This window comes from Lycorma delicatula, chromosome 10 (assembly GCF_047948215.1).
Source record: "Lycorma delicatula isolate Av1 chromosome 10, ASM4794821v1, whole genome shotgun sequence".
In the NCBI taxonomy this organism is placed as follows: domain Eukaryota; kingdom Metazoa; phylum Arthropoda; class Insecta; order Hemiptera; family Fulgoridae; genus Lycorma; species Lycorma delicatula.
The window spans coordinates 13,027,988-13,042,206 of record NC_134464.1 but is presented as its reverse complement, the minus strand read 5'-3'; the positions used below and the strand labels follow the sequence as shown (position 1 = coordinate 13,042,206).

General features: G+C 31.3%; 1 protein-coding gene across 1 annotated transcript in view; it reads right to left on the bottom strand.

The window, feature by feature from the left end:
- LOC142331404 (neuropeptide F receptor-like) overlaps positions 1–14,219 on the bottom strand; it is a 331,062-nt gene that overhangs the window by 123,988 nt on the left and 192,855 nt on the right. The gene's annotated exons all lie outside the window — the stretch shown is intronic.

The following is a 14,219-nucleotide window of genomic DNA, read 5'->3' as shown; positions in this document are numbered from 1 at the left end:
TACAATATTCATTTACACGCGTGGTTAATGTTACCTTTTTTAAAATATTGTTCTATTTTCGAAAACTTAATTTTTGTCATTCTGTTTCAAATAGAATTATTTATAGTTTATTATTGGTTTTAGTAATGGCAAGTATTCATTTAATCATGTATTTTTGACATAATGCTACATTTTATTCCCATGTCATCATTGAAATGTCAGACTAAAATATGAGTTTTCTGTTATGTGAATTTTTTTAATATTGCAAGAGCGAAAGAGGTAAATCCATTTCAGTTATACATATTCACGTGCGCGCGCGGACGTGAATATGTAGAATCGAAATACTCATGTAGTATAAATAGAGATACAGTTGATTCTTTTTTTTGATCTCTTTTTGTTAGATACTTTTTGAATAATCAACCACCATCAAAATTTATCATATAAATTTTTATAGTTCCTACTTAATCTGTCACATTTTATATCTAGAACATGTGCATCTGTTGGTTATACAATGTAATTAATATATTGCTCGAAGAATATTTATTAAAAAAATCTGATGTGGACAACCATGACTTTTTTGTACCCGTACTAAATTACATTTAGACATTTTTTTAAAATGAAAAGTACATAACATTTTATTTCTTTAAAAATTTCTGATATTTTTTTATTATTTTTTATTTTTGATAATTTTATTTTGTTTTAATTATTATTCTTGGTAAAAACTTTTTACAAAGAGAGGTTAATAGTTATTAATAAATCAATATATTTAAAATAAAAAAAGAAAAAGTTAAAAAAAAAGGAGGTGAAGTCTGATTCGAACCGATGTGTCTTCCCCTAAGATCCAACTATGGAACCTAAGACTATAACTATGGAACCGATGAAAATAAGTACCGTTTATGATATGCCGTTAAGCTCTCAACGAGGGCTTATAACTGCAGTTTTAGAAAAAGTCCAAATCCAAATTTTTGGGATTTTGGGCTTTTTTGGACACGTTTGGTTCAGTCGATTGCAATCAAAAGGAGAGGTGTCCAACTAAATGTTACAACAGCCCTAAATGCAAAATTTCAACATCCTACGGCTATACGTTTTTGAGTTATGCGAGATACGTATGTACAGACGTCACGCCGAAACGAGTCAAAATGGTGTCAGGGATGTTCAAAATGTATATTTTCGTTGAAATCTGGAAACCGAAATTTTTCGCGATCACAATACTTCCTTTACTTCGTACAAGGAAATAAAAATATATACGTTATAAATTAATTATAAATAATTAAATATAATATATTAAAATTAAGGGATAATTTTTTGATAACGGGTTTAATATAACGGTTTCTTCCTAAATTAACTTTTTTAGTGTAGATAAAAATTTATGTGTAATTCATGCGTAATTTTCATGTGGTAAAACCTTTTATTATAAATATACCGATATCCGCATAGAAATGTTAGCATTTTAGCCATTCATCCTTGCGATTTATTCCGTACGATTTTCGTGGACGTGGCGTTTCCGTGCAAACCGGTATGGTCCCGGTTTCAAAAGTTTCACTTTTCATACTCAAAAAAATCTCCATTTTATAGTTGCACGCACAAGCTTAGAGCTTATGAGGATAATTAATCAAATCACCTACTAACAAATAATACAAATTTTTATTCGCGTTTTATTTAGTGAATTTTACTTACTTAAGGTTTTTGTTATGTTTTGATTCAACTCCACGTAAGGACAGGTGGTGGAAATTCTAAATGTAAAGTATACGGATCAAGTTGTTTTTGTCTCCTTTTGTTATGTACAAAAACGCTTTCTGTCCAAATTTATATTCTCTGAAAGTAGATTTTATGATAAAGTTATTTAAATTACTACCAGATCAATTTAATTTTTTTTTTTTTTTTTTAGTACATTAAAATTGGTGCTTTATATTAATGTAATGTTTATTAATCGTATAACATTTATTCTGATTGGATGATTCGGGTGTATGACTTTAGTCTGAAAAACATATCCCTTAGAGGCTGTTCTATACCTTGTTGACTCTTAACGAAGGTAATTTGTGTTCATATTTTTAAAAAATGTCAGCAGATTATTCAAAACCTTCCCGGTGCTAGCGCTTATGTTCAAAAAAATTTTAAAATAGAAATAATAAAATAAAATGAAGTCAAATTTATTTAATCTTTGATAAAAATTGTAAATATTAATATTTCTTTAGCGTTTAAAAATAGAAAACTCAAATAATATTTAGCGCCGTGAAGTTGATTTTATTAATAACAGTGAAAATAGTATTTTTATTGTATAGCTGACATGATACAGAACCTGGTTTGATACAAAATTTCGAAAAAGAACATTAAAAATATTTGGTCCAGCTGACCATTCTTTACCAAATGATGTTTTTACTTAAAAAGAAAATGTGCAGTATTAAAAGAATAATAGAGAAAAGAATCAAAATTTATACTAAACATTTTTTGGGTCAAATATTACCACCAGTGACAAAATGTTTTTTTTCAAATTTGTACTGTATTTAGAGTATAATTTCTAAAAACAAATCAAAATTGTAGTAAAAAATAGTGTTCCACTGACCCCCTTTGCGTGGCAGCAACCTCATAACATTTTTGATAGCAGTTACTACTTGAAAAATAGATAAGTATCACTAATTATAAAAAAAACCTGAAAACACAGTTGCATGACTTTCCCATCACGCGGCTTTTTTCTGATGCGCGGCTCACACACCCAACTTAATTTAAGATATTTATAATTTTCTTTAATTAAAATATTTTTTGTTTATTTAATTCAATGACTTAACTAAGCGCGTGCGCATAACGTATTTCATCCGTGCGGGTGTGGCAGACCTAGCAGCCACTTTAAATACTTCTTTGCGCTTTAAATATTATTCATTTATTTAATTCTACCGCTCACCTGTGACGTCACAACATATCAGACGACTACAATAGCCGTACGGCTATTGTAGTCGTTCCTTGCGGTGAGAGGGGGGTACTATTGAGGCAGTACATTTAGCCACTAGGTTATATAGAACATTTTTTTTTGGATGAGGGTGCGATTTTGCAAAATTATTTTTATACATATTATTTTTTAATCGTTAACAAATGTACCTAAGAAAAATAAGACCTTAATCAGGCGAAATCTCGAGATACTGATGGTGACCTGATTGTACAGCCGTATCCCCTTTATCTTTTATGTTGAAAATTTTATGGCATGAATGCCTCATATAAAGAAGTAATCTGCCCAAGTTTGGTAAAAGTCGGTCCAGTAGTTCTGGAGATATAAAGTGATTTGGAGTGCGACACTGAACACACACGAGTATTCGGAACATCCGGAAAATTTACCCGGTTTTTTTTGGGGGGTTCCTTAGGTGTCAAAACGTCAAGATGGTTTGGGCAAACCGTATTTGCCCAAACTGGACCGATTAAAATAGTTTCCCTTCTAAAGCTATTGCTGTGCTATAACGCCAGACGGAAAAGTAAAATTAAAATAAGAATTTTATAATTGTTAAAATGTCACCTGTGAAATCTTTATAAAAAACATTTATGTGTTGTTTGCATTAATATTAGACCCTCTATGTAATTCTAGGTGCTGGATTGATCTTGAGAATTAAAATTTAAAATAATTCATTTTTTAAGTAGTTCCCAGTTAATCCCCTTCCTTTTTAGGCGTTACAAATTTGATTACAGGAGTAATCATTTATTTCAATAAGTCAGCGCAATTATATTCAACAAGACTAAACAAATTTTAGATTTGAGATTACTAAAAATGTAACTTTTTTAGTCAACCTTTTTAGTTCAATGATATGTATAATGAAAAACTGTTTAGGTTTTGCTTTTGATGCTAAAAAAAAAATTGTCTGGAAATATTAATAAATATCTCCACCCCTAAATTCGATTGATTTAAAACTTTGCGGTTTTAAATAACATAATAAGTACTTTCATCGTTCAATTTTCTATTACCAATACACGAAAAGTCAAAAATTCTTTCAGCATGCTAAAGCTCAACCTTCAATGATCACTATTTGAAGATTAAAAGGGAGAAAGATTATTCCTCTCCGTTTTTTAATTTTGTTTAAAAATGCCATCAATGCTTATATGTAGAAATTTTTTTTTGAGCCATATTCGAAGAATTTATGTAAAGCTATTTCAGAGATAAAAAATATATATGTATAATTTGTGTGTGTGTGTGTGTGTGTGTGTGTGTGTGTGTGTGTGTGTTTTATACTTTGTTGAATTAAGAAATACTTCTTTAATATTAAAATTCAAAATTATTGTTAAAATAATTTAAATAAAATTCAAATTAACAGTTAATTTAGTATTTTAATTTTAACTGGCATAATGTTTTTGAAAACTAACAACAGATTTTAATTCCCAGGTGAAGTTTTATAATAATTAAAAATAATATTTGCTTTTATCATAAAGTTATTACAGAACACTGATTATTACTGCAAGCAAAATATAAGTTGTCTCTTTTCTCACCTGTAAAAACATATTCTGTTTTTAATATCTATAATATAGTTTTTAAAAACATATTCTGTTTTTAATATCTATAATATAGTTTTTCTCATTTGTAAAATATATAAATCCAGAAAATAAATTTTAAAAGTGTGTAAGTGTATGTCGTAAGGTCTTCTATTTAATAAATTAATTTTTTGACAGGTCGTATACAATCTGGCGTTATTAAACTAAGGGGCAACTCTGTAATAATATCTGCTTTAAACTTTTTTTTGTTTATTTTCATAATTAATATTTTATCTGATGGTAATCGTTTTGCTTATTTAATAAAAATAAAATTATGTAGTACGGGAAGAAATAAAATAACGAAAGTTTTTATCGCTTGAAAGTAAATTTAATTAAACTTACTTATATATTATTTATAAAAAATGCGTTTTTCTGAATAATATACACAGAATTTTCATTCTGTGCCACAATTACTCGAGGATATCTAGACTGTAAGGACTACAGTAAAATTGAAATGGGGAACAGCACTTATTTCCCGATGAATCTTCCACCCGCTGACACATTCTCTCTTTCATTCTACGTGTACATATAACATCCTTTATTATTTTTTTTAAACAAGAATGTTAACGTAGTATGGAAACTCCAAAATAACGTAACAGTTAATATTTAAAAGCGTTTAACACAAAACTATCTATTTTTGGTAAACAATCAAATTCCAGGCCATTATGGGGGGAAACAACACAAAATTTTTAAACGGAAAGAGTAGGTTGTACAAAGTATTAAAAAACAAAAATTTTGAATAAAAATAAATTCGGTTTACTTCAATCGTAACCAAAACTAGCAGCTATTTAATGTTTTTTTCACAGCTGGTTTCAAAAGCGGTCTACGGTAGTACTTACGTATTTGTTCATCCTGACCGTCATAGAGGAAGAAGACCTTTTGATGATTTCGATCGCTACACCATCCCCTCCGTTCTTAGCCATGTTGGGCTTTACCGGAGGTCGTCTTATTGACCCGGTAAATTTTGCTATGAGATCATTACTTAAGGTGGACAACTTTTGAAATATCTGTAAAAGCATTAAATGCCTGCCATTTTTTTTTGAGTTGTCATAGCCCGAAATATTTTTTTTTGTCACAGTTTTCTTCAGTGGTCTTTAAAATAATATATCACAATCCTACCGTTGTGTCAAATTCTCATGGCGAGAGGCTTGGGATTTGGTGATCTCATACCGAAATATAAATCGTTTCGAACGTCTGCTAAATTTCACCTTACTATATTAAACTTTTGAAAAGTTAATTAAGGGTTGCCATTTTGTTAATACCTATTCTATATGATATAAATTTACACATACACATACAAACTAATACTCTTTCTCCTTTATTATAAACTTAGATGAGGTTATAAACTTAGCTCAATCACTCTACCTTGTTTTATATTTTAACTTGATATTAAATATTTGTGAATATTATTTTAAATCCAATTTTACGTTTTTTAAGAATACCTAAATAAATTAAATACACACTCACACACACACACTCTCTCTCTCTCTCACACACACGCAACGTCGACTGTAAATATGTTTTTGCAATTTTTATCGACATAGAGGCAGCATTTCCTTCCTTGTGTTAGAGTTCTGTCCTCTATGAATTGGAACGCCGCAATGTTCCCGTGGCCCTGCAGGCCGTAATGCGTGACTGCTTGTCGGATCGCACGGCTCTGTTGCGCACCTAATTGTGGAAAAAATCCATCAACAGGGGAAGCCCGTAAGGCTCCGTTCTCGGTCCCTTGCTGTGGAACCTGGTATTCGACGGATTTTTGGGACGACATTCCCGGAAGGGGTCACGGCCCAGGCTTTCGCCGACGACTGTCTCCTGTTAGTTCGTGGTAATTCACGACCGCAACTAGAAGACCGAGCGCAGGCGGCTTTGTCGACCGCAGAGGGCTGGATGGACATTCAAAATTTAAGGATTTCTGTGCCCAAGACGAAGTTTATGCTTCTCAAGGGTGCAGATATTCTCAAGTATAAAGGCTGTGTAAACGGTCGAGTTAGAGTTCTTAAGTACCTAGGTGTTTTGTTTGATGAGAAGTTGCTGTTTAGCAACCGCATTAGGTAAGTAGCGGCGGACGCCGTCTCTGTGGTGCACAAGCGTAGGAGGATTTGTCGAAATGATTACGGACGGTTTTACAGATTGTTTACGAACCCGTTTTAGTAATATACGGCAAGTGGGCGGTGGGACACGCAAGCGAGTGGTGTGTGGTTATTCCGCTCACGCTTTTAGGTTAGCTCTAGGAGCTAGTTAGGACCCCGGTCGCTAAACTGTTTCGTGGCTCAGCAGCCGTTTGTGGCACAGACATTCGGTCTTATGCTTTAGGGCGACCGAATGGGGTGGTGGCGGGAGAAATTTTAAGCAAACCGATTCGCTTTACCGGTTTCTGCCGACAACATTTTATTGCCCACCTACTAACAGTACTTTCATCAACAGTTTCATCATCATAAACGACTTTTAGACGACGACGAATGTCATTATTGTCACCTTTTTCGCCGTTAAAAATTCATTCATTGTATGTCACATATGTTGATATAGAAGGCCTACTACTCGACTCCATAACTATGGCGACTGACAAAAAATGAGCAAAGTGTTGTTGGTCGACTAATTTTGTAACGTTAGTTGAAGGGAAGTGAAATTACAAGAAGACAGTTCTTGTCCATCTGTGCGAAATTTTGTTCTCCCGTTACGTTATTCAATTTCTACAATAATTTCGGATTGTAGAAATGATTTTCTAGTGTCATTTCAATGGTCTCGTTCATTTCAGTGCGTAAAATAAAACTGTGCAGTAATATTTTTTTTTGTGATTAAGCTGCTTAATAATTTTTTTCCATTTGGTTATCTAATCACGCTCTGCTTATTCGCATACTGCATTTTAAACGAGTTTAAAAATATTTTACACGTTTTAGCTAAAGCTGTATTCAGGTCCCTCATCTCGTTTTTTTATTTTACATTCCCTTAATTAAATTTTTTATTCCTTTTTGGCTTTACGTAAAACTTTTTACTTCATTAAAGAATCCTGAATTATTTTACTACATTCTGTATTAAAAATACCATTCAACCGATTATAAAAAAAAAAAAAAAATAAAGAAATAAATGAAATTTTAATTTAATAAAATCATAATCAGGTGAAAACAAAAACACTCGGTAATTTGCAGTAAGAAATTCGAGTTTGATATTGCGATACGCCGTTAAAATATTTATTTACCAATACGGTCGTCGTAATTTAAACGTGAGAAATGCGATGGAACTTGCTTGTGTTCTTAAAAATTGTCTTTACTTGTGACTTATACAAAGGATCCGTGTTTTTTATTTACATAAGTTTAAATCGGAGTCAAATAGCGTCGTATTAAAGAACATTCTCGGTAACAGTTGTCAAGCGATAATGTTTAGCGTGGAATGGATTATTAGGTGCTAAAATAATAAAACAAATAAAAAAATGTAAGAACATTTGATTAAAAAGTTCAAAACATTCAATCTGGTATTAATGTAGTAGGCAGCCTACCTCTGCAGTTAGTTCTTAAGATGGCGCCACTGAAACGCTATACTGAAATAAAAAAAATAAATACAAAAAAGAATGAATAAACCGATTTAAGAATAAATGAAATTATTATTCTTTAATTAATACCGAAATTATAAATATAATTCAACTAAACCTACGCTCGGTTCGCTCGCTAGTGAAAATTAGTGAGCGAATCGAGTGTAGATTAGGTTTGGTTAGATTATATTTATAATTTTTATTTATAGATATAATTATAACATAAGCGAGGTTAATTTATCTTTAAATTAGTCCATCGATTCATTTTCTTTTGTATTTATTTTCTTTTTCAATATAGCGTTTCAGAGGCGCCATCTAAGAACTAACTAACTACAGAGGTAGATCACCTATTACATTAATACTTTCAATTTTAATTATTTTGTAAATTAGTCTTGATCTTAATGTTAGAGTAACAACGATCGAGACACCGGTGTGCGGTACACTAATAGCGATTGGTTTCACCCACCGGGTTGTGATTTCGAAGTCGAGAGTTCTAAGGTTCAAATCCTAGTAAAGGTAGTACTTTTATACGGATTTGAATACTATATCGTGGATACCGGTGTTCTTTGGTGGTCGGGTTTCAATTAACCACACGTCTCAGGAACGGTCGAACTGAGACTGTACAAGACTACACGTAATTTGCATTCATGCACATCATCCTCATTCATCCTCTGAAGTAATACCTTACGGTGGTTTCGGAGGTTAAACAGAAAAGAACAGGATGGTATCGGATTCCGGTAGCCGACTCATATACTTCAGAAAAACCACTATCTCTGAAAACACCTTATCCTCAGATTTCGTAGTTCCAGTATGAATTATTTGCCGATCTATATTTTTCCTGTAATTTTTGTACGTTTTTTGTGATAACTGTGCTATTTTTGATTTCATTTTTGTGTGTTTATTAAAATATTTTTTTTTATCTTACAAAAGTGTTTTTAGTAGTTAAAAAAATTTGGAACCAGAAAAAATAATTTCTTTGGGCGTCTGTCGTAAACTAAGATATGAAGAAAAATAAGAAACTACGGGTACAACCGATTATTGATTTTAGGATTCACAAAGTAGTTTTATAATTTATATTCGGAACTTTTATCAGAAAAATATACATTTTTCAGTTATATTATTTGATCGCGAATATCGTCAATAAATGTTTGTATCAAACATTTTAGGGACAATTTTATTTTTCAATTTGTAAAATTATTTATAACATAAATAAAACGAGTACTAAAGGCGCCTGACTATATATAAATGAAACCGAAAAAAATATTATAAAAATAGAGAAGATGGTGCAATAATAAATGTATCGTCTTTTAGTTCGTATTAAACTGAATGGCCTTGCGGAATTGCTTACATTGTTCGATGTACCGGCTTCTTAAGGGGAGATAAGCCGTATAGCCACGCAATTTACTTCTTAGTACAGTCGGCGTTCCGTTTACTAGTGCATCGTACACCGATGCTCTGTCTGTTGTTAGCTTTAATGAACATTGTCCTCGTGATTAACACACTTGGTTGATTTTTGAGAATTCTTGATACTGTAATGTAATAACCACCGTTTTTATGTTTCCCATATAATAAATCTCAGCTGATTGTCCCGGTATTAAGGAAAGATTTGTTCCGCACAAAGAAGTCAGTCGCTTACTTTATTATGTACTAGCAGACCCGGCAATGCTTTTGCTATTGGTAGATTTGAGTATATGTATAGATTAAATAAACACAATTGAAAGTTTCATAAAACATTACGAACTTTACAAAATTTAACCCTTCACTTCACTTCAGTCAGAATTTAAAATAAATCCAATCGGCAAAACAACAGCACTACCTATCGGGTTTAATTCTAACCACTCTCTAAACACAGTTAGTCGGTGGAAAATAACTTTTTTAACAAAAAGAGATGAGGCTGCAAAGTTGCCACAATTAATACAGAACATTAAGAGATTTACAAAAATTTACGGAACTTCACAAAGTTTAACCTTTCACTTTATAAAAGTCAGAATATAAATAAATCCAATTGTCAAAACAGCGATACCTATCGGATGTAATTCAAACTACTCTCTAAACACAGTAGTCGGTTCAAAATACCTCTAACTTTCTTTCTACTGGTCAGATCAAGGATTTCAATAGCTTCAAACCTTCTCCGGACAACTCGGACCATTTGCAAAAACCCGTGCGTAAATCGGTCCAGTAGTTTTTTAGTTTATAGCGGACATACCTAGAAACATTGTCTTTTATATACGTAGAAGAAAAAAGTCTGTTTGTATGTTTCGTAAATATCTCGACATCGGCGCCACGTAGCAGGTATATTTTTTGCAAAACTTTTTCTTTTGTCGTAACTAATATATATTTTGAATACGAACCAAATCTGTCCACAAAGTCAATTTTTCTAAATATCTCAATCCCACCATCACCTAGCCGATTCATTTTTTTTGCAAAAAATATTTCTTTTCACGTAACTAATATATATATTCTGAAAATGAGCCAAATCGGACAATAAATGGAATTTTTCCAAATATCTCAACCCCAGCGCCATCTAGCGGGTCCACTTTTGCAGAGGTATTTCTTTCCATGTAAGTAACACATATTTTGAATGTGAGCTAAATCGCACCATAAATACAATTTTTCGAAATATCTCGACACCAGCGCCACCTAGCGGATCCAAACTAATTTAGAAAATGCGCTAATTTAAAAATTTAAATGCGCTAATGAATTTTATTACATTATAACAGCTTTGGAAAAAAGAGCTTGAAAAACTGAATAAACATGACGTTTATCAGAACGTCATTTTCTGATAAATTCAAGGTTTATCACGCAAGATTTGAATTGTTTAAATAAAAATGATTTTCCTTTCATTTTCTCCTGCGACTTTCACGTGAATACCAAAAAATTGAAAAACATATAAACTTATATAAAAAACCTATAAGTTTTCGATTTATGTACGTACACAATACAATATTTTGTATATTTTAAATTTCTGACCGTAACGATCAACTAACCCTCAATTAATCTGAACGGTAAGAATTGAGATTTTCTTACTAATAATTATCGATCAGATCTATAGGTTAAGTTCCATTTCCTGTAAGAGTTTTTTTCGATAATATTTATGTACGAGTTATTTATGTACGTTTTAAGACAAATAAAACAGGCGAGTCAGTTGGTTGTTAGGTCCGGGCTGTCTGGGAAACGATCGTATTGTTCCGCAGCCGAAAGTTGTAAGGAAACTTTCCGTTGCGGCGGCAGTGTGTGGTCGTGCGTTGTTTAAGAAAGCCACGTCATTTGTTATGGGCAGGAAGAGGCAATTTTGTCAGCGTTTTACAATAGACGTCACTATTAACTGTTCAAATTCAAGACAATATATAGGCAACAAACCTCCTTTATTTGTTCCAAAACGCCAATCGCATGATTTCCCGAGTCGAAAATATCGACTTGCATTTTGACTTTTAGGCGACGAAGAATATATTATATCTTTTCGTTTCACGCATCATTTTCCATCCGCAGTGGTTATACGTGGTCCCATTATTCTCTTTAGCGAATCAAAATTTACTACGTGGTGCTCGACTTTTTCATTTTGTGATTTTCTATTACCATCTCAGGAACAAGCGAAAAACAATTTCCGATAATTCAATTTTTCCGACGCTATATTTCGTGTAGCAGGAAACGTGTAACTTTGGAAAATACTTGGAAAAAGATGTGGTAGTTTATTCTGTTTAATGTTGTCATCAACTACACGCTAAAAATCATCGGTGATGAAAGATATTCGACTATTAACGTTTATCGTCGTGCACGTTTTCGCATTATTCATTAAATGACCACCCCATCTCCGTACCGTCGAATCATTCTTGAATTTTCTCGTTAAACGTCGTAAATCTGACATTAAATTTCAAGCTGGCATTCAGGAAACGGATCACACGCTTAATTTTACACGCCACGTGCATGTCGAATTTTTGAAACATTATAAACACAAACTAAGAAGGGTACACACTAGATAATTGAATATGAAATGGCGTCAATCCCTTCGTATTGTATCAGGCCGCTCTGCACGTTAAGCCGTAAGATATGCGTAATATTGCTATCGCAGCGCTGTAGCGGCAATATTTGAAAACGGAACTTATTTTCTTGGAATATCAAGTTTATTAACAAAATATTTGTTTACGGATTTAAAATGAAATTTGAAGAAACTGTAGCATTTGCGAGAACCATACGTATAGCCGAATTTAAATCCTTTTTGTCAGATTTCATATTTTTTTAATTACTTCAAAGTTCATATTTTTTATTATAAAACAGTATAGTTTATTCAGTAGAAATAAATTTAAGAAAATATAGGTTTTTTTTTTACGGTGGAAAATGTTTAATTCGGTGAGATATTTTAAAAGTATATTTAATTAGTGTAAAGGCTTAAAAATGCAAAGAAAGGCAGTTACAAAAACAAATAAAGGGAGTGGTAGAATGCCGAAGGTTAGAATGATAAAATGAAGGAAAACAAATATACATTAAATGACTGGAGACAAAAGGAAATTAATGAACGTGTTTTTAAAAACGATATTATATCCTCGATTAGGAAAAGAAATTTCCAGCCTTAAAATAGTTTGTTAATTAATATGTCTTTCTTATATTTCTCTTTTCTTATTATCATTTATTTATTTTTTTGTAATATTTTTTAAAATATTATTAACTTTTAAGAAAGGAAAATTCTTGGTAATTTGATTCTCATAACCCGACCTTTCATAATTTTAAGATAGTTTTCTTTTTATTTTTTACTTTTTGTTTCACTAACTTCTTAAAAACATCAAACTTTTTTACAGAAAAAAGAGTAGGAATTTATCGAACAGTTTGATTCGGCTTCATAAAAAAAAAGTATTAATATTATGCAAAATCGTAATGATGATATCCTCTCGTGTTTCTCTTTAACAAAATTGCTATTTTTACATTTTGAAGTAATTTATTAGCATCACACACACACACACACACACACACACACACACACACACACACACACACACAGAGAGAGAGAGAGAGAGAGAGAGGGAGACCTTGTCTTGTTGAATTATTATGTATATCTTGCAACTTGTCTTAACCGACGTAACTGACTTTGTTACAAAAAAAATGTTGGCATCGTTGTAAACTGCTTTTTACGTAAAGCTTGAATGTAAACATTTGATTAAGTTAAAAATACATTTGTTCTTATGTTTATCTATTTTCAAACATATGTGATGTGTATTCCACATATGTTTTGAATTGATGTAAACAAACACATTCTCAGCGAAATTATTTTAAAAAAATCAATTAGCTATAAATTTTGTTTTGTTTCATGAAGCACTATCAATATCAATTTTTTTTAAAATTATTGTATGTTACAAGCAAAGCTAACAGTAGTCTCAGAAATGTAGGTCTAGATCAAATTTTTAATTTCTGTAAAGTTTTCACTATCTATTACTGGATTTACTTGTTCCAGAGAGAATAAATCGATTTATATCTAATTAATTTTTTCTAGTTGCAACGCTAAACTTTTTTTAGTTTTAAGAAAATTGTAATTATATATATGTATAATTACTGTGTATAATTAAATTTAATAATTATTTATTAATAATTATTAAATAAAATATTATACGTTTAAATCCTCGCAAGAACGCGGAATAGTTACGTCTCCTTTAAACTTTTTCACGGGAGTGGATATCTCTGATTTAAGATTCATGCAATCCTATACCGTTATGAGGATAAATTTTTATCTCGGTATTATAGATTTTTATAGTGTTTATTGTTCTCGTAATAGATAATTAACAAAAAAAATGTTTTTAATACATTTTTTAAATTATATAATATTTAAAAATTTAAAATTAAAAGATAAATATTTTTAACAAATTTTTAAACGGCTACAATAATTAATTCCTTTTTGTTCAATAATGAAGTTTTGCATTGTTAATAAAGTAAATTTCTTGAACTATATAATCTTTATTTATTATAAACATTTTATAGAACTTTTTTTCTAAAATATAATAAATAATTTTGGACCAATTTCCAGGATATATTGCACTATACTTCCTTCATCTTTATAGTCTTTTAAATGTATATAATGGAGCCGTAGGAGACGTGTAAATTGTCCGTATAAATGTATACATGAACACATATTTGTGATTTAACGTATAAATGTACTAACGGGGTGCGCCCTCTGGCCTCTTCGTGTCCAACCCGTGAAATTATTATAATTTCCATGTTTTCA